The sequence below is a fragment of the Hypanus sabinus genome, chromosome 1 (genome assembly GCF_030144855.1).
Source record: "Hypanus sabinus isolate sHypSab1 chromosome 1, sHypSab1.hap1, whole genome shotgun sequence".
NCBI lineage: Eukaryota > Metazoa > Chordata > Chondrichthyes > Myliobatiformes > Dasyatidae > Hypanus > Hypanus sabinus.
In genome coordinates this window covers 184,713,322-184,736,087 of record NC_082706.1, presented here as the reverse complement: position 1 = coordinate 184,736,087, position 22,766 = coordinate 184,713,322, and positions in this window count along the sequence as shown.

Below are 22,766 nucleotides of genomic sequence, written 5' to 3'. Positions count from 1 at the left end.
TGAGACATATTGAAAGGAAGATAATTAGATGGATTCCACTAAACGTAAAAATAGAAGAGTTATCAATTAAACAGTAGCCATTTCAAATACATTATAAAAATATTCTGATCACAGTCCTTTGTAAGCTTGTGAAATGAATCCAAAAATGCACAGTAAGTATTTGATCCTGTATGTGGAAGTATATTATGTCCCGAGGTTAAAGCTTTAAACATTCAGACATATAAGAAGAATCTCTCTGCTGCAAATGTAATGCCATGGCACTTACGGATAATTCCTTTGAAACTAGATATTATTTTCACCCAGTTGGTCAAGTGCCAATTTAATTAATAGTTTACAAGATGGCAGTTATGATTTGTTTTAGGTAATAGCTCAATACTTCTTATTGATTTTTATGTTATCATAACAGATATCATCATTACTATCTGCAAGACATCTCGAGGGGAAACTATTGGAAATACTTTTTACCTACCAATTTTGTTACCGCTATCTCTTCTGCTGGAAAACTCAGCGAAAAGCAAAATGAATAAAACAGTGATGATCCATTCAATTTTCAGATACTGATTGCAGTCAGCTACCTTGGGATTTATTTGCGCATTTCTTCACTGACTCGGTAATTTATGCACTATTTTCAGATTTATCTGAAACAAAACAAAAGACCGTAATTTAATTCTCCTAGTTTTGTTGAACCACTATTGTACACTAGCTTAAAACAGAGTAAACCAAGAATTAAGAACCTTACCATAAAATACTAAGGAAATATCCCCCGATGGTTTCAGATAGCTTTAGGTCTTTTCATGTCATTGAGAACAGCAAATGAAGTCTGGCTGTTATACATTATGAGATCTATACTAATCAGGAATGTTTATTTACTTTACAGGAAAAGCCCCAAAAGATTTCAAATATAATGAACATATACTAAGAGGAACTTAGTGATCATTTAATCTGTTTATACTTCTCTCTCCTAAAATGGACTAACTCTAATTGGAACAATTTCATTTTGACAAATAGGCATTTCACATTTCTCATACTTCCATATATCTGATGAATATTTGCTGAAGATTTCTTAGTTTACAAACACGTAGTGAAGTAAATTGTGCTCAGATTCATTAAGGTGTTATATTTTTATTCTCAATGTTTAAAATCATTATCATATTGTCTCTGGTGACAAGAAGTGTCCATTGAATCATATTTAAGAATTTGCTTTAAAGCTAAAACTGAGAAATTGGATTTCTTATGTGCAAATCACACATAAATCAATGGAAGTAGACTGAAAAACTGATCATTTCTGACTGAGATCCCAACTTGTGTAAAGTTAACCACACTATTGGCATTAACAGACCTGACGTTTTACCAGGTTAAGTCATGCATTAGATGACATTGCAATTTGCAGGTAACATAGAATGCAAAGGCGTGTCTGATGATATCATGGATCATCTCAGCAAAACTCGAAACAGATTGTGCTATATTGTTAACAATACCAGAAATATGCAGTCGTCAGGATATCCAATTGAATGGATTCAATACACCCTGCTGGCAGCTCAGAGACCTCCCAATGCCTACACGGTATGCTTGTGGTAATATTTAGTTGTAGAGATATTTATTCAATGGGGGGGATGCATCACTAACAGCATCTCATTAATGGCAATAAATTATCATGAAGAGAAGGAGAGAACCTGCTCTAGGTTGGGTCTGGCAGGAAGCACAGGAAAAAGCTGCTCTGGTCCAGGTTTGGACTGATAGGAAGCACAGGAAGAATTTGTCCTGGTCCAGATTGTGTCCAGTAGGAAGCACAGGAAAAAGTTGCCCTGGTCCAGGTTGGGACTTATAGGAAGCACAGGAAGAAGATGCTCCTGGTCCGAGTTGGGTTGTGTCCAGCAGGAAACACAGGACAAAGCTGGCCAGGTCCAGATCAGTTTCTGCAGACAAACAGACATACTTTATTGATCCTGAGGGAAATTGGGTTTCGTTACAGTCACACCAACCAAGAATAGTGTAGAAATATAGCAATATAAAACCATAAGTAATTAAATAATAATATGTAAATAATGCCAAGTGGAAATAAGTCCACGACCAGCTCATTGGCTCAGGGTGTCTGACACTCCGAGGGAGGAGTTGTAAAGTTTGATGGCCACAGGCAGGAGTGACTTCCTATGATGCTCAGTGGTGCATCTCGGTGGAATGAGTCTCTGGCTGAATGTACTCCTGTGCCTAACCCAGGCATGGGCAAACTATGGCCCGCGGGCCATAAGCTTTTTAATCCGGCCCGCAGAACTTAATGAAATTATATTAATAAACCTTGTTAACATTTTTTCCCCGCAATTCTGGCTTTTTTCCCAATAGATGACGCACTCTATATACATTTGCGGCAACCCATTTCCTGGCACATCCGAACTGGCTCACAATTAGCCAGCGTTCCGGCTAAGGGAGATAGCCTGCGGGGATTTGCGAGCACAGAGCTTTGGAGCCTCTGCACAGGGGGGGCAGGTTGAGGGAGGCTTAAAAGTGAGGCTGGGGATTTCGAATAAAGTTTTTTTCTTCGACTGCAGTTACCGACTCCGTGTCGTAATTTTAGCGCTGCATGTAGCACACCGCTACACATTGACCTTTGTTGAGGTGCAACATATTACTCCACATTTGCACTTTACTCTTTGTTCGGCTCGACCTATTTGTGTGAACAGGCGTTCAGCGTCATGAACATCAACAAAGCCAGCCACAGATCCAAGTTAACTGACCAACACCTCAGATCCATCCTGAGAATCGCCACAACAAAACTAAATCCAGACTTTGATGCGCTGGCTAAAAAGGGAGACCAACAACACTGTTCCCACTGAAATTAAAAATAAGTTTCTTCGCTGTGTTATGCATTTGAAAATATGTTTTTCAATAAGCCTTACATGTTACATGTCATTTCTGTTTAGTGATGAACATGAGTAGTGCGCAGGTGCACGTACGTTCTCAAAATAAAAAATGCGCTCCAGATCAAATAACGCGCTCCGCATACTGGCGCGCTCTCATTGTTCTGTCATTGTGCGGGTCGTTGTTGAGTTTTGGCACAGGGGACAATTGAATAAGAAGGAGCAGGACAAGTAGACCTGCATCTCCTACCGTTTTTGAAATAAAGACAGTCAGGAGGAAAGTGATGATGATAATATCTTGAAGGATAACAGAATTTTCAGTGCTTTAAAATAATAACTTATTATTAAAAAAGCTGTATTTTATTCCTTTAATTTTCAGTGTTTTAAAAGTCATTTCAATAAATAGCTAAATACCATGGGACTTCAAAGACAGATATTTTGTTGTAATACATTTGTTCATTTTCAATTGAAATTAAAGCACATGTTTTCTACATATCCCATGATATTTTATTTTCTCTTATGAGGTGTATTACCAAAACAGTCTGTCCATCTGCTCCTGGTCTGGCCCCCTGTCAAATTTTAGAACCCTTTGCGGCCTTCACCTCAAAAAGTTTGCTCACCCCTGGCCTAACCAGTACATTATGGAGTGGATGGGAGACATTGTCCAAGATGGCATGCAACTTGGACAGCATCCTCTTTTCAGACACCACCGTCAGAGAGTCCACCCCAACACCATCACTGGCCTTATGAATGAGTTTGTTGATTCTGTTGGTGTCTGCTACCCTCAGCCTGCTGTCCCAGCACACAACAGCAAACATGATAGCATTGGCCACCACAGACTCATAGAACATCCATTAGCCATTATCCGGCAGATGTTAAAGGACAGGAAGCACAGGAAGAAGTAGCCTTGGTCTGGGTTCAGTCCAGCAGAAATTATGTTAAATGAGAGAAAGGGAGAAAAGAAGTTGTCTCAGTCTTGGTCAGGTCCCGTGGGAATTCAGTAAGGGTGTGATTAGAAAAGGGAGTGTGGCAACATCATAGCCATCATTGAAGAGTTCCACTTAATGATAACATACAATGTGTCCAATGTGTGCATCCTGAAAGGCTCCCATTGATAACCTGGACATCATCATTAAAGGGAATAATTCACACTCCCTCAAATGTTCATTTGATGTGGATCGCAGTTAGTTAGAATTGTTATCACTGACTTATATGACATGAGATTTGTTGTTTTGCAGCAGCAGTGTAGTACAAATAAGTTTACCATAAATTATAAAAATAAATACCATGGTACAAATAAAAGGATTAAAGAGGTAGTATTCATGGGTTAATGAACTGTTCTATGATCTGATGGCAAAGGGGAAGGAACAGTTTCTGATTCATTGGGTGTATGTCATCAGATTCCTCTATCTCTCCCCAGTGGCAGTGACGAACGAGAGCATGTCCGGGATGTTGAGGGCCTCTTGAAAATGACCTCGATGGTGGGGATGGATGTGCAATCCTGTGCTTTGGAGCCTCCTTACTAGGCTATGATGAAACCAGTCAGAATAGTGTTAATTGTACATCTATAGAAATCTATAAGTTTTTTGAGACTAAATATCCTCAAGCTCTGAGTGCCAAATTTCTAGGAAGCACCTGTGACACTTTAGTCATTAGACAGTTTGCACTGCAAAGCATTTGTAGCAGCCAATATTGCTTGAAAGAATGGATCCCAGGGAATAAGGCCAACCCTTTACTTCCTTGGCACCTCACATCAGTGCCTTTGCAGATGAGCATAGACAGTGTATGCAGAGAGCACTGGCCTGAAACGTCAACTGTTTACTCTTTTCCATAGATGCTGCCTGGCCTGCTTGGTTTCTTCAGCATTTTGTATGTGTTTCTTTGGATTTCCAGTACCTGTAGATTTTCTAGTGCATATCACAAGTCCTTTTATGCGACCACTGACGCCAGGCAGACAGCCGCTGAAGCAGCTGGGCTCACCGGTCTCATAAAGACACTGCCCAGAAGAAGGCAATGGCAACCCACCTCTGTAGAAAAATTTGCAAGAACAATCATTGACATAGAAAGATCATCACAGGACATGGCACATAATAGTGCTGATGATCTTTATTGCAATCGTGGAGCTGTAACCAATTTTCCATCAACGATCAAATGGAAGTGTCCTGTTCTACCTTTTCATTTCTTAATGTTCGCATTTAGTGTGTTTGGAAGCAAAAGATAAAAATAGAGAGATGGGGTAAAAAATAGAAAACATTCATTTCTGTACTCATTATTTTAAACTCAATGAGCTGAGGAAAGCAAGGTTTTGTTCTTCCTACATGTAAATTATAGTATGAGCTTGTAATTTGCTCCTTTTCTGAGATCCTCATCTCCTCTCACACCCACTGCATTAAAATTACTTTCCAGTTTGTGGCTGCACATCTCCCGATTCTACCCATCGTGCAAGGTGGGAGACCCCGAGTAAGATTCCCTAAAGCTTAACCTGCAGATTGAGTCAGGAGAGCAAATGCAATGTTTGAAGGAGTGGACTAGAATATAAAGGCAAGGATGCAATGAATAGTCTTTGTACGTCATTGGACTGACCACACGTGGAGTACTGTGAGCAGTCCTGGTCCTCTTGTCAAAGAGAGGAAGTTCCGGTATTAGACTGGGTCCAGAGGAGGTTCAGAGTCAGTGTCAGGTTTAGTATCACTGGAATATGTCATGAAATTTGATGTTTTGCAGCAGCAGTACTTTCTGTTATGTATCCGTGTACATTTTGACCCTTACGGGTTGCTGTTGAGTTTCCCTGCATGTTAGTACTGAACATAATATGAGAGGGCATTCTGGGTAGGTGACTTACAAGCAATGTAACTAGCTGCTCATTTGTTCCTCATCTCTCTGTCTCCCGTGTGTGTTATTCATGGCCATCCAGCTTCCCAGTACCACAAACATAACACATTGCAATACATAATAACAAAAAAATATAAATTACAATAAGAAATATATATAAAAAATGATTACGTAGGTAGTGCAAACAGAGAGCAAAGAAAAGTAAAAAATAGAGAGGTAGTGTTCATTGTCCATTCATAAATCTGATGGTGGAAGGGAAGAATCTGTTCCAGAAACACTGAGTGTGAGTCTTCCACCTCCTTGTTGGTAGGAATGAGAAGAGGGCAGGTCCTGGGTGATGGGGGTCCTGAATAATGGATGCTGCCTTTTTGAGGCATTGTCTTTTGAAGGTGTCCTTGACGCAAATGAGGCGAGTGCCCATGATGAGTTTACAACCTTCTGTGGCTTCTTCTGATCCTGTGCAGTGGCTTCTCCATGCCAGACAGTGATGTAACCAGTTAGAATGCTTTCCACAATACATCTGTAGAAATTTGCAACAGCCTTTGTTGACATATCAAGTCTCCTGAAACTCTTATTGAAATATAGCTGCTGTCATGTCTTCTTTGTAATTCAAAGTTCAATGTACAGTAAATGCATTATCAAGGTACATATATGTTATCATATAGAACCCTGAGGTTTGTTTTCTTGCAGCCATAATCAGTAAATCCAATAGAATCAATGGAAGATCATACACAACAAGGCAGACAACCAGTGTGCAAAAGATAACAAACTGTACAAATACAAAAGAAAAAAATAAATAATAGTAATGAATGAATGAATGAATAAGCAATAAATATAAAGACCATGAGACGAAGAGTTCTTGAAAGTGAGTCTGTAGGCTGTGGGAGCAATTCAGTTATGGGGCAAGTGAAGTTGTACACTCCGGTTCACAAGCCTGATGGTTGAGGGGTAATAACTGTCCCTGAACTTGGATTCCATTCAAGAACTTCGGTGTTTCTATACCAGGCTCTGATGCAGCCAGTCAATACATCCTCACCATACATCTCTAGAAGTTTGTCAATTTTAGATGTCATACTGGATCTTTGCAAACTCCTAAGGAAGTAGAGTTGCTGCTGTGCTTTCTTGTAATTGCTCTTACGTGCTGGGCCCAGGACAGGTCCTCTGAAATGAAATCACTGATGAACTTAAAGTTGCTGACCCTCTCCACCATTGATCCCCCAGTGAGGACTGGCCTATAGACCTCCTACTTCCTTATCCTGAAGTCAATACCCAGCTCGTTGGTTGTTGTTGTGGCACCATTCAACCCAATTTTTAGTTTCTCTCCTATAGGCTGATATGTCACCACCTTTGATTCAGCTAGTGACAGTGGAGCCATCAACAAACCTAAGCATGGAATTGAAGGTGTGCTTAGCCTCATAGTCATAAGTGTAAAGCGAGCAGATTGTGGGGGTAAGCACACAGCCTTGTGGTGCACCTGTGCTGATGGAAATTGTGGAGGAGATGTTGTTCCATATCTGAACGGGCTGAGGTCTTCAAATGAGAAAATCAAAGATCCAATTGCACAAGGCCATATTGAGGCCCAGGTCTTGAAGTTTATTGATTAGTCTTGTTGGGGGGGGGGGGAATGATAGTATTAAATGCTGAGCTGTAGTCAATAAAAAACATCCTGATGGTTGTTCAGATGTTGAAGGCTTTAGTGAAGAGTAAAAGAAATGGCATCTACTGTGGGCCTGTTGTGCCAGTACACAAATTGATATGAATCATACATTGGACTCAGGATCGATCTTCAGAAATATTGACACCCAGGAACTGGAAACTCCTCATCCTTTCCACTACTGATCCCTCAATGAAGACTGATCTGCTTTCCCTCAACTTCCCTTTCCTGAAGTCCACAATCAATTCCTTGGTCTTATGACATTTAGTTCAAAGTTGTTGTTGCAGCATCACTCAACCAGCTGATCTATTTCACTCACCTCCTTGACACCATCTGAAACTTTGCCAACAATGGTTATATTATCAGCAAATTTACAGATGGCATTTGAGCTGTGCCTAGCCACACAGTTGTGGGTGTAGAGAGACTAGAGCAGTGGACTATGCATGCATCCTTGACATGCACCAGTTCTGATTGTCAGTGAAGAGGAGATGTTATTTCCGATCCCACTCAAATTGTGGTCTCCTGGTGAGGAAGTCAAGGATCCAATTGCAGAGGGAGGTACAGAGGCCCAGGTTGTTTTAGCTTGTTGATTAGAACTGATATATGATTGAATTCGAGAGAATTATCCTAGAAATGAAAGTGTTAACATATGACGAGTGTTGATGGCTCTGGGCCTATACTCCAGGAGTTTAGAAGAATGAGGGGCATTTCATTGAAACCTACTGAATATTTAAAGCCCTGGATAGAGCAGACATAGACAGGATGTTTCCTATTGTGGGATGTCTAGGACCAGAGAGCACAGCCTCAGAATAGAGTTAAAGTTCAAGTCAGGCCGGTGCTTATGCCAGTTTCCGTGGTATGAAGCAACTGAGAGTATGAGATTCCCGCCAGATAGGACACCAGTCTATCGCGAGTCTTTACAATAGAAATGAGGAGGAATTTTATTAGCCAGAGGGTGGTGAATCTGTGGAATTCATTGTTAGAGTCAATTATAGAGGCCAAGTCATTAGGCATATTTAAAGTGGAGGTTGATAGGTTCTTGATTAGTGAGGGCATCTAAGGTTATGGGGAGAAAGCAGGAGAGTGGGGTTGAAGGGGTATGATAAATCAGACATGATGAAATAGTGGAGCAGACTTGATGGGATGAATAGCCTAATTCTGCTCCTTTGTCTTATTGCCTAATGATCCCCTAAACTGGCTGCATGGGCTCAAGGAGATGGTTCCAGTCATGTCCACACAGCACCTAAAGCCCCTACACATCCCAGCCTGGTGCTCTTCCAGTTCAGCACAGCAGGTAAGAAGGTGGCTCCCACACTGAAGACAACAGCACCATAACCTCCTTCAACAAACTCTAGATTACCCTGCAGGAGAGGTTAGTGTGGATATGGAAAGGTAAGGAACTTTACAGAGGGCCGGAGGATAAGGAGAGGTTATGGACAGGGCTAGCAACATTCATTTAGGTCCAGGTGAAGGAGGACACCAAGGTAACTTGATGCACTAAAGCAATAGCAATACATAGTGCTCACACCAGCATTAGGTTAGAGTCAGGAACAAGTATGAAAACAAGACTTGATCAATCTTCAACAGAACCTCACTCATTTCAGCACAACACCCAATACTTTCCTGTATTTCCTCAACGCTCATCCATAACAATCATGTATTAGTGTCGGCCTGTAAAGGCACACTCTCCAAGGCAGAAACACACTGTGGCTGCTATAGGGAACAAGGATTTTGCACGGGAGATGGGGGAAAAACCCATATTCAGTACAGGCATATACTGGTCAATGTGATAAATATAGGGAAGCTAGCACTGTGTACGAAGGGGGCGAGATGGCACACCAGCTACCAGAAGATTCTGGCAGGAGGTATCTACTGTGGTCTGCTCCAGGAATGAGATTCTCCACGTGGTGTAGGAACTTAGAAATACATTTTATGTCTTGCTCAAAGAGGACAATTCTTTACCTCCTCCCCGGAGGTCTCCAATGCACTCTGCTTGATCATCCATCAGCATTACAGTAAAAAAGTAAGGAGGTCCTTCTAGTGGTGTCACGGATCTGGGGTGTGAAATGCTGCAGAAGACACGGCCTGTTATTCTGTTAACCTTAGAGGATATTGGAGCAGTAAGAAGTCACTGTTGAAGGTGACCTAGTCAGTGTCTTAATATCAGCAGAGAATCCCTTTAAATAATGAGAAACATGTATACCTTGTTCACCCGGGACTTCACACTGCAGCCATTATGGAGCAGTGAGCTCCAATTACTGTTAAGATGGACAGACTTGAGCAGTTTGCCAATAATGACATTAGCAAATGTATCCCTAACACCAGGGAAAGTTTGAGTGACATGACAGGGATTGGCATGAAGTGCCCAGGACAGTTTCACTGTTAGTGCAATATCATGCAGGAGAGTGAGCCCCTGGGACTCCTGTGAGAAAAATGGACCTTTTGCATCGTCAGGAAATGGTTCCACCTCCACAATGCTGCTTGTCACACAAATGAGGTTTTCACTGTTCTGATCTACTCTGAATATAATCAAATTTTGTGTGATTAGCATCTAAAAAGTCTTGCTTTTAAATTTCTACATATCCCAACCCCCTACCCCATCTTTCTCTCTGTCAGACACAAATGTGTACGTATGCATTGTGCACTATGCATATTCATCACCCTCAGGATACTCTAAAGAACTTAACAGCTCGTTAATTTCTCACAAAGTTTAGCTATACAGAAAATCAATAAAATTTGGAGATAAAGTTTCAATCCTCTACTAATATACTCTCAAATAACGTCATGGATGTTCCTTGGTATACACATCACCAAAGATCTCAACTGGGCTGCACACATTGGCTGTGTGGCAGCAGCATCTCTTCCACCTCAGGTGACTGAAGAAGTTCAGCATGAGCCCCTAAATCCTCAAGACCTTCTACAGGGGCACCATTGAGAGCATCTTGACTGGCTGAATCACCGTCTGGTACAGGAACTGCACCAACCTTGATCGCTGGACACTGCGGAGTGTGCTGCGGAAGCCCAGCACATCTGTGGATTTGAACTTCCCTGCATTGAGGACATTTACAGCAGCAGGTGCATGAAGAAGGACAGGAAGATCATCGGGGACATCAGTCAGCCCAACCATAAACTGTTTCAGCTGCTTCTGCCTGGCAAACGGTACCGCAGCACTAAAGCTAGAACTGACAGGCTAAGGGACAGCTTCTTTCTACAATGTCCATACACTGCAATAGAGTCATAACACAAAGATTTTCACTCTCTCACCTTGTGGGATGAAATGTAAGATTTAAATAAATTCAAATTCAGATGTAGGCTACCCATGTCGGGGCTGCTCGTATATACGTTCAGAGTTCCAAGCCCTATTTCCTTCACAAAGACTCAGAAACACCCTTTGCTATTCTTAGATATACCACCAGCCAAAACGGCTCAGTGTCCTATAACCATCATAGAACCCTGGTTTAGATGACTGAGAACCTCCTGAATATTAAAGATAGTCTTACTAACCATATCCGAACAATATAGGAATGGTTGGTTCAGTATCGACTTACGCAATATACTTCAGGATTTTCCCATCCTTTTTCCCATCTCTGAAGTAAAGCTTGGTTTATAGAGAAGTAACACCCTTTCCCTCAAAACTTGATTGTTGTTACTAATTTCAGCTTGTTTAAACTTTCTCTTTTATTTTAATATTCCATTTGATGATATGGGATCATCAAATGAAACATTAAATTGATATGTAATTCTCCACTGGCAATACTGAGGCACAGGATTAGTGTGAATTTTTGCAGCCTGCTAAATAAGCAAAACAGACTCTTCAAGATGACACTTAAAACATCAAATTAACTTGGAAATATCTTAATTTTTAAAGATTGTCAGGCGAGGACTGGCCAGTTATTTAATCATCAAAGCCCATTCAGTTTGTAAAAGATGTATAATAGACTTTGAAATGTTTCTTTTTAGGTTTACTCTTGGCTGAAAATACTCTGGGGATTAGAAATAAAAGTTTGAATAGAAAATTATTATCCAATTAGCATGTGGAAGAAATTGTCTATAAACAGCCACTGCCCATAGTTAAGAGAGTCTCCATTCAGGGCTGCAGCACAATGATGAAGTAAGATATCCAAGAGAGTTAGTCTTACCCCCTTAGTCCACCCAACAAACAATGGACAGTAAACTGGACTGGTCAAAGAACACTGAGGCTGTCTACAAGAAGGGTCAGAGCCGTCTCTATTTCTGGAGGAAACTGAGGTCCTTTAACATCTGCCGGATGCTGCTGAGGATGTTCTACGAGGCTGTGGTGGCCAGTGCTATCATGTTTGCTGTTGTGTGCTGGGGCAGCAGGCTGAGGGTAGCAGACATCAACAGAATCAACAAACTGATTCGTAAGGCCGGTGATGTTGTGGGGATGGAACTGGATTCTCTGACAGTGGTGTCTGAAAAGAGGATGCTGTCCAAGTTGCATGCCATCTTGGACAATGACTCCCATCCACTCCATAATGTACTGGTTAGGCACAGGAGTACATTCAGCCAGAGACTCATTCCACGGAGATGTAACAGTGAGCGTCATAGGAAGTCATTCCTACCTGTGGCCATCAAACTTTACAACTCCTCCCTCAGTGTGTCAGACACCCTGAGCCAATAGGCTGGTCCTGGACTTATTTCCACTGGCATGATTAACTTATTATTATTTAATTATTTATGGTTTTATATTGCTATATTTCTACACTATTCTCGGTTGGTGCAGCTGTAACGAAATCCAGTTTCCCTCGGGATCAATAAAGTATGGCTGTCTGTCTCTCTGTAATCTCAACTCCATCCTCACCAACTAGATTTTGTGAAGGGGAAGGCAGAGTGAGATTTGACTGAGGGTGGCCTCAAGGTATCCTAGTAAAATGAATTCCAGTGGGCACCAGAAGAGAAAACACTCCAAAGTCCTGTCCACATAAAGCAGGATGTCCAATCCAACTAACGGCAGCCTCATCTGTCTACTCTCCATCATCTCCAAAATGGCGGAATGAGTCATGGGCAATGCTATCAAGCAGAACCGGTTACAGTGAGTGCTCAGGAATGCTTAGTTTACTTTTCATCAGGACCTGCTCAACTCTAAACTTTGGTCCAAGCAGAGAAACAAATGGCTGAATTCAGGGATGAGGCGAGAGTGATTGCTCTTCATAACAGGGCAGCAAGTGTGACTTCAGGGAGATACAAGTTAATTGGGATCTAGGGAAAACTTCACCCTCAGCTGAAGTCATAGGTAGCACAAAGGAAATTGCCTGTGGTTGTCGGGGATCAATCATCCCAGCCCAGGATATAAGTGCAGATGTTCCTTCAGCAAGACTCCAAGGTCCAATCGTCTTCAATAACCTTCCTTTGATCATAAGGTCAGAATGCTGTTCACTGATGATTGCATAATGTTCAGTTCAATTGGTAATTTGTCAGCAAATTAACTCATCCCTGCTTGCATGCAACAAGACCTGGATGGGATTTTATGTACGGGCAGATAAGTGGCAAGTAACATCTATGCCATGGAAGTGTTTGGTAAGATCAGATCTTTCAATGGTTCCATTCAATGTCAGAGAACATATTCAATAAACAACCTGAAATTCTTACTCTCTGCAAATATCCTGAAAACAGAAATACCCCAAAGAATGAATGATAGGAAAAAAACTTAAGAGCATTGAGCCCATGTTCTCCCATGAACAAGCAGCAGAAAAGAAGCATCAACCATCCCCGATCCATTCTAGCAGAAAACATCAGCATTCCTTCCTGACACCATGCAAGACCATAAGACATATGTGCAGGATTAGGCCATCTGACCCATCAAGTCTGTTCCGCTCTTCAATCATGGTTGATCCTTTTCTGTATTCTGCTACATTCTTCAGTGCAGTCTCCAACAATATTTCAATGGTAAGTGCCCATTCTAAGGTTAGGTCTCTTTCAGACAGTAACCTCTTTTGAGTGTTGACTGGGCATGCCACACATAAGCCTATCCCTTAATGCATCAGGAAGTCCATCTCTAAAGTCACAGTACTGTACTGGGAAAGTTTGTGCAGTTCTGCAATGTATTCAGAAAGGCTATCATCTTTTAACTGGTTCCTTTTGTAAAATCTAAATCTCTCAGCTATTACCAGTGGTTTAGGGCTCAAGAGATTTTGTAAAATTGTAACAATTTTGTCAAACATCTTTCATGCTGGCTTTTCTTACACAACCAAGTTTTGTAAGAGACCATGCGTTCTTGGGCCCATTAAGCTAAGAAGTGTAAGGGCTCTCCTTTTGTCCTCCGTGTTGTTTGCGTTACAATATAGTTCAACCCTCTCAATATACAACTCCCTATCTTCATTAGCACATCAAATTTATCAGCTTTCCCTGCTGAAATCATCACCGGGTTATTTTTGCTTTAAATTCCATGCATCTTTCACGGTGTACTATGCTGTACTCACACCTTTGTTAATGGCTTTGATGGCCTTCTCTTGCTGTTTAACTTTCGCAGTTTTGTCCTGTAACTGACAGTGCAGGTCATGATATTTTCGGACATTCAGGTTCATACTCATCACCAACTGGTTGTGCCTGTGCACAACTATGTATCAATTAAATAAAAGCACACATTCAGGAGATGGCTTTAACTGAAGTAGACAATAGACAATAGATAATAGACAGTAGGTGCAGGAGTAGGCTATTCGGCCCTTCTAGCCAGCACTGCCATTCACTGTGATCAAGGCTGATCATACACAATCAGTACCCCGTTCCTGCCCTCTCCCCATATCCCTTGAATCTGCTATCTATAAGAGCTCTATCTAACTCTCTCTTGAATGCATCCAGAGACTTGGCCTCCACTGCCTTCTGGGGCAGAGTATTCCACATATCCACCACTCTCTGGGTGAAAAAGTTTTTCCGCATCTTTGTTCTAAATGGCCTACCCCTTATTCTTAAACAGTGGCCATTAGTTCTGGACTCACCCATCAGCGGGAACATGCTTCCTGTCTCCAGTGTGTCCAATCCCTTAATAATCTTATATGTTTCAATCAGATCCCCTCTCATTCTTCTAAATTCCAGTGTATACAAGCCCAGTTGCTCCAATCTTTCAACATATGACAGTCCCGCCATTCCAGGAATTAACCTTGTGAACCTATGTTGCACTCCCTCAATAGCAAGAATGTCCTTCCTCAAATTTGGAGAACAAAACTGCACACAATACTCCAGGTGGGGTCTCACCAGGGCCCTGTATAGCTGCAGAAAGACCTCTTTACTCCTATACTCACTTCCTCTTGTTATAAAGGCCAGCATACCATTAGCTTTCTTCACTGCCTGCTGTACCTGCATGCTTGCTTTCATTGACTGATGTACAAGAACATCTAGATCTCGTTGTACTTCCCCTTTTCCTAACTTGACTCCACTTAGATAGTAATCTGCCTTCCTGTTCTTGCCACCAAAGTGGATAACCTCACATTTATCCACATTAAACTGCATCTGCCATACATTTGCCCACTCACCCAACCTGTCCAAGTCACCCTGTATTCTCATAACATCCTCCTGACATTTTACATTGCCACCCAGCTTTGTGTCATCAGCAAATTTGCTAATGTTACTTTTAATCCCTTCATCTAAATCATTAATGTATATTGTAAACAGCTGCAGTCCCAGCACCGAACCTTGCAGTACCCCACTGGTCACAGCCTGCCATTCCGAAAGAGACCCGTTAATCACTACTCCTTGTTTCCTGTCAGCCAGCCAATTTTCAATCCATGTCAGTACTCTGCCCCCAATACCATGTGCCCTAATTTTGCCCACTAATCTCCTATGTGGGACTTTATCAAAAGCTTTCTGGAAGCTCAGATACACTACATCCACTGGCTCTCCCTTGTCCATTTTCATAGTTACATCCTCAAAAAACTCCAGAAGATTAGTCAAGCATGATTTTCCCTTCATAAATCCATGCTGACTCAGACTGGTCCTTCTACTGCTATCCAAATGTGTCGTAATTTCCTCTTTTATAATTGACTCCAGCATCTTTCCCACCACTGACGTCAGGCTAACCGGTCTATAATTCCCTGTTTTCTCTCTCCCTCCTTTCTTGAAAAGTGGGACAACATTAGCCTCCCTCCAATCAGCAGGAACTGTTCCTGAATCTATAGAACATTGGAAAATGATTACCAATGCATCCACGATTTCTAGAGCCACCTCTTTAAGTACCCTGGGATGCAGACCATCAGGTCCCGGGGACTTATCAGCCTTCAGACCCAACAGTCTATCCAACACCGTTTCTTGTCTAATATAAATTTCCTTCAGTTCATTCTTTACCCTAGTTCCTTTGGCCACTATTACATCTGGGAGATTGTTTGTATCTTCCCTAGTGAAGACAGATCCAAAGTACCTGTTCAATTCATCTGCCATTTCCTTGTTCCCCATAATAAATTCACCGTTTCTGTCTTCAATGGCCCAATTTTGGTCTTAACTATTTTTTTGCTATTCACATACCTAAAGAAGCTTTTACTATCCTCCTTTATATTCTTGGCTAGTTTATCTTTGTACCTCATTTTTTTCTTGGCTTATTGCCTTTTTTTGTTATCTTCTGTTGCTCTTTAAAAGCTTCCCAGTCCTCCAGTTTCCCGCTCATCTTTGCTATGTTATACTTCTCTTTTATTTTTATACTGCCCTTTACTTCCCTCGTCAGCCACGACCGCCCCTTACTCCCCTTAGGATCTTTCTTCCTCTTTGGAATGAACTGATCCTGCACCTTCTGCATTATTCCCAGAAATACCTGCCATTTTTGTTCCACTGTCTTCCCTGCTAGGGTATTGTTCCATTGAACTTTGGCCAGCTCTTCCCTCATAGCTCCATAGTTCCCTTTGTTCAACAGTAATACTGACACATCCGATTTTCCCTTCTCTTTCTCAAATTGTAGGTTAAAACATATCATATCATGGTTACTACCTCCTAATGGTTCCTTTACCTCGAGGTCCCTGATCAAATCTGGTTCATTGCACAACACTAAATCTAGAATTGCCTTCTGCCTGGTAGGCTCCAGTACAAGCTGTTCTAAGAATCCATCTCAGAGGCACTCCACAAACTCCCTTTCTTGGGGTCCAGTACCATTTTGATTCTCCCAGTCTACCTGCATGTTGAAATCCCCCATGACAACTGTATCATTACCTTTGCGACATGCCAATTTTAACTCTTCATTCAACTTACACCCTACATCCAGACTGCTGTTTGGAGGCCTGTAGATAACTCCCATTAGGGTCCGTCTACACTTAGAATTTTGTCAGTTCTATCCATACTGACTCTACATCCCCTGTTTCTATGTCCCCCCTCGCAAGGGACTGAATATCATTCCTCACCAACAGAGCCACTCCACCCCCTCTGCCAGTCAGTCTGTCCTTTCGATAAGATGTATATCCTTGAATATTCATTTCCCAGGCCCTGTCCACTTGAAGCCCTGTCTCTGTTATTCCCACAACATTGTACTTGCCAATTTCCAACTGAGCCTCAAGCTCAACTACTTTATTCCTTATACTTCATGCATTCATATATAATACTTTTAATTCGTTACTCCCCTCTCCTTTCATATCAATTCCTATTTCACTTGGCCATACTGTATGATCTCTTCTTGAGCTTTCTACTCCATTGATTCTGTTGTCCTTTTTAACTTTTCTTATTTTCACTTTCCCTTCAACTCCATCCTTATATTTCCAGTTCATCCCCTCCCCCCCTCTACTTAGTTTAAACACATCCGTGTTGCAGTGGCAAACCTGTCTGCCAGAATGCTGGCCCCCCGCCTATTAAGGTGCAACCCGTCCCTTTTGTACAATTCATCCCTACCCCAAAACAAACCCCAGTGGTCCAAGAATGTAAATCCTTGCTTCCTGCACCAGTTCCTCAGCCACACATTCAGATTCATTATCTCCCTGTTCTTGCCCTCTCCAGCACGAGGAACTGGATGCAAACCAGAGATAACCACCCTGGAAGTCCTGCTTTTCAGCCTTCTTCTGAGTTCTCTGAAGTCCCGCTGCAGAATGTCCTTCCTCTTCTTCCCATTGTCATTTGAGCCAACAGGCACTACCACTTCCGGCTGTTCACCTTCACCCTTGAGGATTCGCTGCAATCGGTCTGTGATGTCCTGGATCCTAGCACCAGGGAGGCAACACACCATCCTTAAATCTCACCTGTTGCCACAGAAACCCCTTTCCATACCTCTTACTATGGAGTCCCCTACTACCACGGCTCTTCCTGATGTCTGACTCCTCGGCTCTGCTTCTGCACCAATTTTTGGCTCTCAGACCTGTCCGCCTCTCAGACTGGCAGTATCTTCTGTCCTGACAGCTTCCAAGAAGGTGAACCTGTTTATGAGAGGTACATCCCCTGGGGTCTCCTGTACTTCAAGCATTCTTTCCTTCCTTATCGTCGCCCCCTTTCTTTCTTCTGGTATCCTCGGTGTAACGACCTCACTGTAGGTCCTGTCCAGAAAACCCTCGTTTTCGCAGATAAACCTGAGGTCATCCAGTTCTTTCTTCAGTGCTGCAACATGCTCCTTCAGAAGCTGAATCTGGACACACTTTCCACAGCTGTAGCAGCCGGGGGCACCATCAGTGTCCCTGACCTCCCACATCATGCACGTAGCACACTGAATCAGCTTAGCGGTCATGTCTTCACCCTTTGCAATTGTGCCTGGCGTAGTCTCCTCCCTCAGCCTCCTTACCGAAGACTCTTGAGCCAAAGACTAGCACTTTTCACACCAGGCACTTCCCTCGACCAGGCCACTTCCCGACAGGCCCAATGTGAAGTATTCACATTGCAATGAGAGAGAGAGCAACATGCATGCATAGACAACAGATCAATACATAGTGCTAAGGGGGAGGTTATTGCTCTAAAAGAAATAGGTCTATACATTACAGTGTGGCTAGGTTTTTCAAATGGAACCATTACCTAATTAAGGGGTTTGGGGTGGTGGAGGACGGGGTTGGAGGGGTGCTGATAAACTATTGGAAGGATTTCCTGCATGATCACTGCAACCAGCAAGACACCTCCCTGATATTGGGTTGGAGATTAACACAGCAGAGTTAAGCAGGGAGAAGATGAGAATAAAAGATAATCCTCTTCCCAAAAAACTATGGAATATGTCGTCTCCATAATAGTCAGAAATCTGGACCATTGATGCAGTTGAGTTGAACTCAATAATGATGATGATGATGATGATGATGATGGCGATGATGATGATGATGATGGCGATGATGATGATGATGGCAATGATGGCATCCGTTAGTCTCACGAGACCATGGATCTTGGCCTGGAAAGTCTTGCTTCGGTCCTTGTTGGTAGAGCAGTGTCTGTTGTGGCTGTAGAGGCCCACATGGGAGTGACAATTTCAGCTGCAGCGACTGCACTTGAAGGCACTGTCCTCCAGTGTTGTCTTGCTGCTGTTTTTTCGGCGAGTGTGTTTTTCTTCAGCAGCAAGCCTCAGCTTCTCTTCTCTTTTTAGACCTCTGCGTAGTTCCAGCCTCCAGCAAGGGCAATCGCTTGCAATGTCCTCCCAACTCTCGACGTTCATGTTCAGTGACTTCATGTCTCTCTTGCAGACATCTTTGAAACGAAGGTAGGGCTGCCTTTGTGCTCTTTTGCCGAAGGCCAGTTCCCCGTACAGCAGGTCTTTCGGGATCCTCCCTTCTGACATGTGGTGTGCGTGGCCCAGCCAGTGGAGACGGTGTTGTTGGAGCAGGGTAAAGAGGCTGGGTATCTGGGCACAGGCCAGGACCTCATTGTTGGTGACTCGGTTAGTCCACTTGATGTCCAGGATGCGTCTCAGGCTGCGATGGTGGAAGACGTTGAGACACCGCTCTTGTCTGGAGTAGAGGCTCCGGGTCTCGCTGCCGTAAATCAACACATACAAAAGCTGGATGAACTCAGCAGGTCGGGCAGCAAGGGTCTCGGCCCGAAACGTTGACTGCTCATTTCAACGGATGCTGCCTGACCTGCTGAGTTCATCCAGCTTTTGTACGTGTTGATTTGACCACAGCATCTGCAGTGTACTTTGTGCTCACTGCTGTAGAGCAGTGTGCTGAGGATGAGGCCCTGTAGACTGCAACCTTGGTGTGTGTCGTCAGCTTTCTGTTCTCCCAGACTCTCTTTGTCAGCCTGGCGAATGTTGAGGCTGCTTGTCCGATCCATCTGTTGATCTCGGGGTCTAGGGAGAGACTGTCCGTGATGGTGGAGCCAAGGTACATAAATTCATGAACTACCTCCAGCTCATAGTTACTTAATAATATCTTAATAATATCAAATGCAGTTGAATTTAATATCTTCCTGGTCAAACATTTAGAATACCAAAACTTATCTTCCTACATCTCTGTTTTTTAACCATTATCTAAGCTGGAGGTGAAAAACTACGCAAATCTACTAAAGATGTTGAGTTTTATCATGAGCTAAGATTGTGACCACATTACTCTTCATCATCAAATCCATCTGTGTTGTCATTCATGATTGCCTGACTCAGGGTATCTTTTTAAAATTAGATTGATTATTTGTCACATGTACATCAAAACATGCGGTGAATTGCATCAAGTGGAGCAATGACCAGAGGATTTGGTGACAACATAGCACGCCCACAACTTTCTGCTCCTAACCTGTATGTGAAGCACCCAGAAGAAGCCATTGTAGCGATGCAAACTCCTCATAGACAGCGATGGGAATTGAATCACGATCACTGCTGTAGTTAGCAACATTATGCCAACTGCTACACTACCATGCCGTCTCACTTCTACTGAAAACTTACCTTTCAGACAGACCTGATGCATGGCCTCAGTCTGAAGTGTTGACTGATCTTTTGTCTCCATTGATAGCACTTAAAGTGAGAGTTTCTCCAGAAGTTCATGTTTAGCTCCTGATCCCAGCATCTACACTCTCTTATGTCTCCAACCCATGCATTGTTTCCAATAAGAATTCGAGAAATATTTGGAGACTTAAAGGACTGCAGATGCTGGAATCTGGAGCCACAGACAACCCACTGGAGGAACCCAATGGTTTGAGGAACATCCCGTGGGAGGAAAGGAATTGCTGACACTTTGGGCCAAGTTCACCCAGTAATGCTGCTTGATGAGTTCCTTCAGCAGATTGTCTGCTGCTTCAAAAATATTTAAATGACCATCAAATGCTTTGGAACAACCAAAAAGAGGTGCTAAAAGTCCACTGTACTCATGTATCCTTGTCTAATAGTGACTTCTGCAATACAGTCATGTTTACAGTCACAGGAGCCTTGCTCCTATTTTCCACAGAACAGACATCATCCAAAGCTCCACTTCACTTGTTATGTAGCTGGTGACTGATCTACAAGTAAAACAATGCCTCAGTATTAAGATTGTTTTCAATCTGGTGTTGCCTCTTCCTTTCATTTATTTATTTATGTAGAGATACAGCACATTAACAAGCCCTTTCAGCACAATGAGCCCATTCCACCAAATTACACCAATCTGATCAATTAGCCTACTAACATGTAGAACTGTACATACAGTATTTGGAATGTGGGAGGAAACTGGAAGACCCAGAGAAGACCCATACTGTCACAGGGAAAACATAAACTCCTTACAGACGGTGCAATAATAACCCGGGTCACTGGCACTGTAATAGTGTTACGCTAACTATTCTTTCAGCCATGCATCCCTCTGCGAATGCTGTGCTTTATCACTTCAGGCCTCTTAGTTTACGCAAGACATCATTGTCTGCAAAGGCCCCAAGCCATCAAAGTAAAAGTCAAGGAAAATAATTTTAACAAAGACGACGGTTTCGCTCTCAGTAAGAACTGGAGTTTGATTGTAAGCAAGGTGGGAGAGCGGAAACCTGATTGGATGAGGATTACCCAATCATGAGGGATGGACTACAGGGATATAAATACTACTGGACTAGATTTACCCAACCATCATCCCTGAAGAAGATGGCAGAGTTTGACATCGAAACGTTGCTTATAATTGATGCTTGTGCTTGGCTTGAAGCCTGAAAAGAGTTTATTTATCTGATAACTGTACACCAGGAAACTAGTAGATCCTTTTACAAAGGCCCCATTCTTTGGGATTTCTTTCCTAAATATTTTGTATGCCTTTTGTATACCCTTCTTTTCTTAAAATTCTGCTAAATACTGACTTTCTCAGTATTTATTATGTTCTCACATGGTTTAATATTAAATTTTGTGGTATGTTTTAAAATTTAAATAAGTTAAAGTTTGTAAATAAATGTAATTTGCTTTTATTCTTGCAGCAATTTAAATTACAGTAAAGAAACTTGCACTTGCATGAATATTTATGTGCATTGTGTACCTTGAAGATTCTGATGCATACTTTAGAAGATCAGTCATATTAAATCTCACAGAACTATGAAAATAATCATCAACTAAAACGTCCTTGATATCGTAAAAGCTTCAATTTATTTCTTGTGATCTACAGTAGCTATATATCAATTGGTACTAAATTGTGTTAGTTTTATAAAGCACATTTTATTTACGTTTTAGTTGAGACATAAAACAAGGGAAATTTTTATAATTATAATCATTTGTTAATTCCTATAATATTTGATAGATTATACTAGACTAATAAAAAATTTTAAAAGCTATTTACGATGTATATTTAATTAGCTTTGAAGAAACCAAATTTACCTGTATTACACTCCATAATATTACGGTACATACAAAAACTTCTGATGTACTGTTTTAATCTTTCTTCAATGCAACTTAAAAGACTGAATAGATGAGAGACTCAGTCAAGGTCCATAGATGCTCTTGATGGATTAAATATTTATGGTCACTGGTTTTCAATGCACTAACACCAACAGCTTCCATGCTTGTTGGTCTTTGATATAAAGTCGGCTGATGCTCTGTATGGTCAGTGGCCCATGACAGAAAAAGACTACACAATCAGAGCAGTAAAAATCAAGAAGAAATTGCTAACAATTGTTGACATATTTGATTCAGTTCAAAAAAGAACTGGGACAATTAAAAAAGTATTATATTCTAAATCACTAGAAATATTAAAGTTTAAGCTTATTCTGGAGGAGGGTTCCATATATATATATATAAAATCTAAACTTTTGTTACATTATCACTGTAAACATTCTGAATTTGTGTGATTAATCCAGTGTCAGGAATAATTTAATTTTTTCAAATGCAATTGTTTATATTTTTCATTTAGATTTCAAGATGCAGAGCAAACACAATCTACTTTGGACAAAATGGTGTTATGAATTTTTCTTTAAAAATTTCTTTTAGAAAAGAGTTGTTTTGGAGAAGGTGAAGATAATTAAACAGATGTCCCTGCTAGACTGTTAGGCTGTTTGCTAATTTAGTGCCACATACAGTCCTTCAGGGAGGATTGATGGCAATGGGGGAAGGGTGTGCTTTCCTCTACAAGTACAAACCCCATGAGGCAGCTTCTACAACTTCCAACACT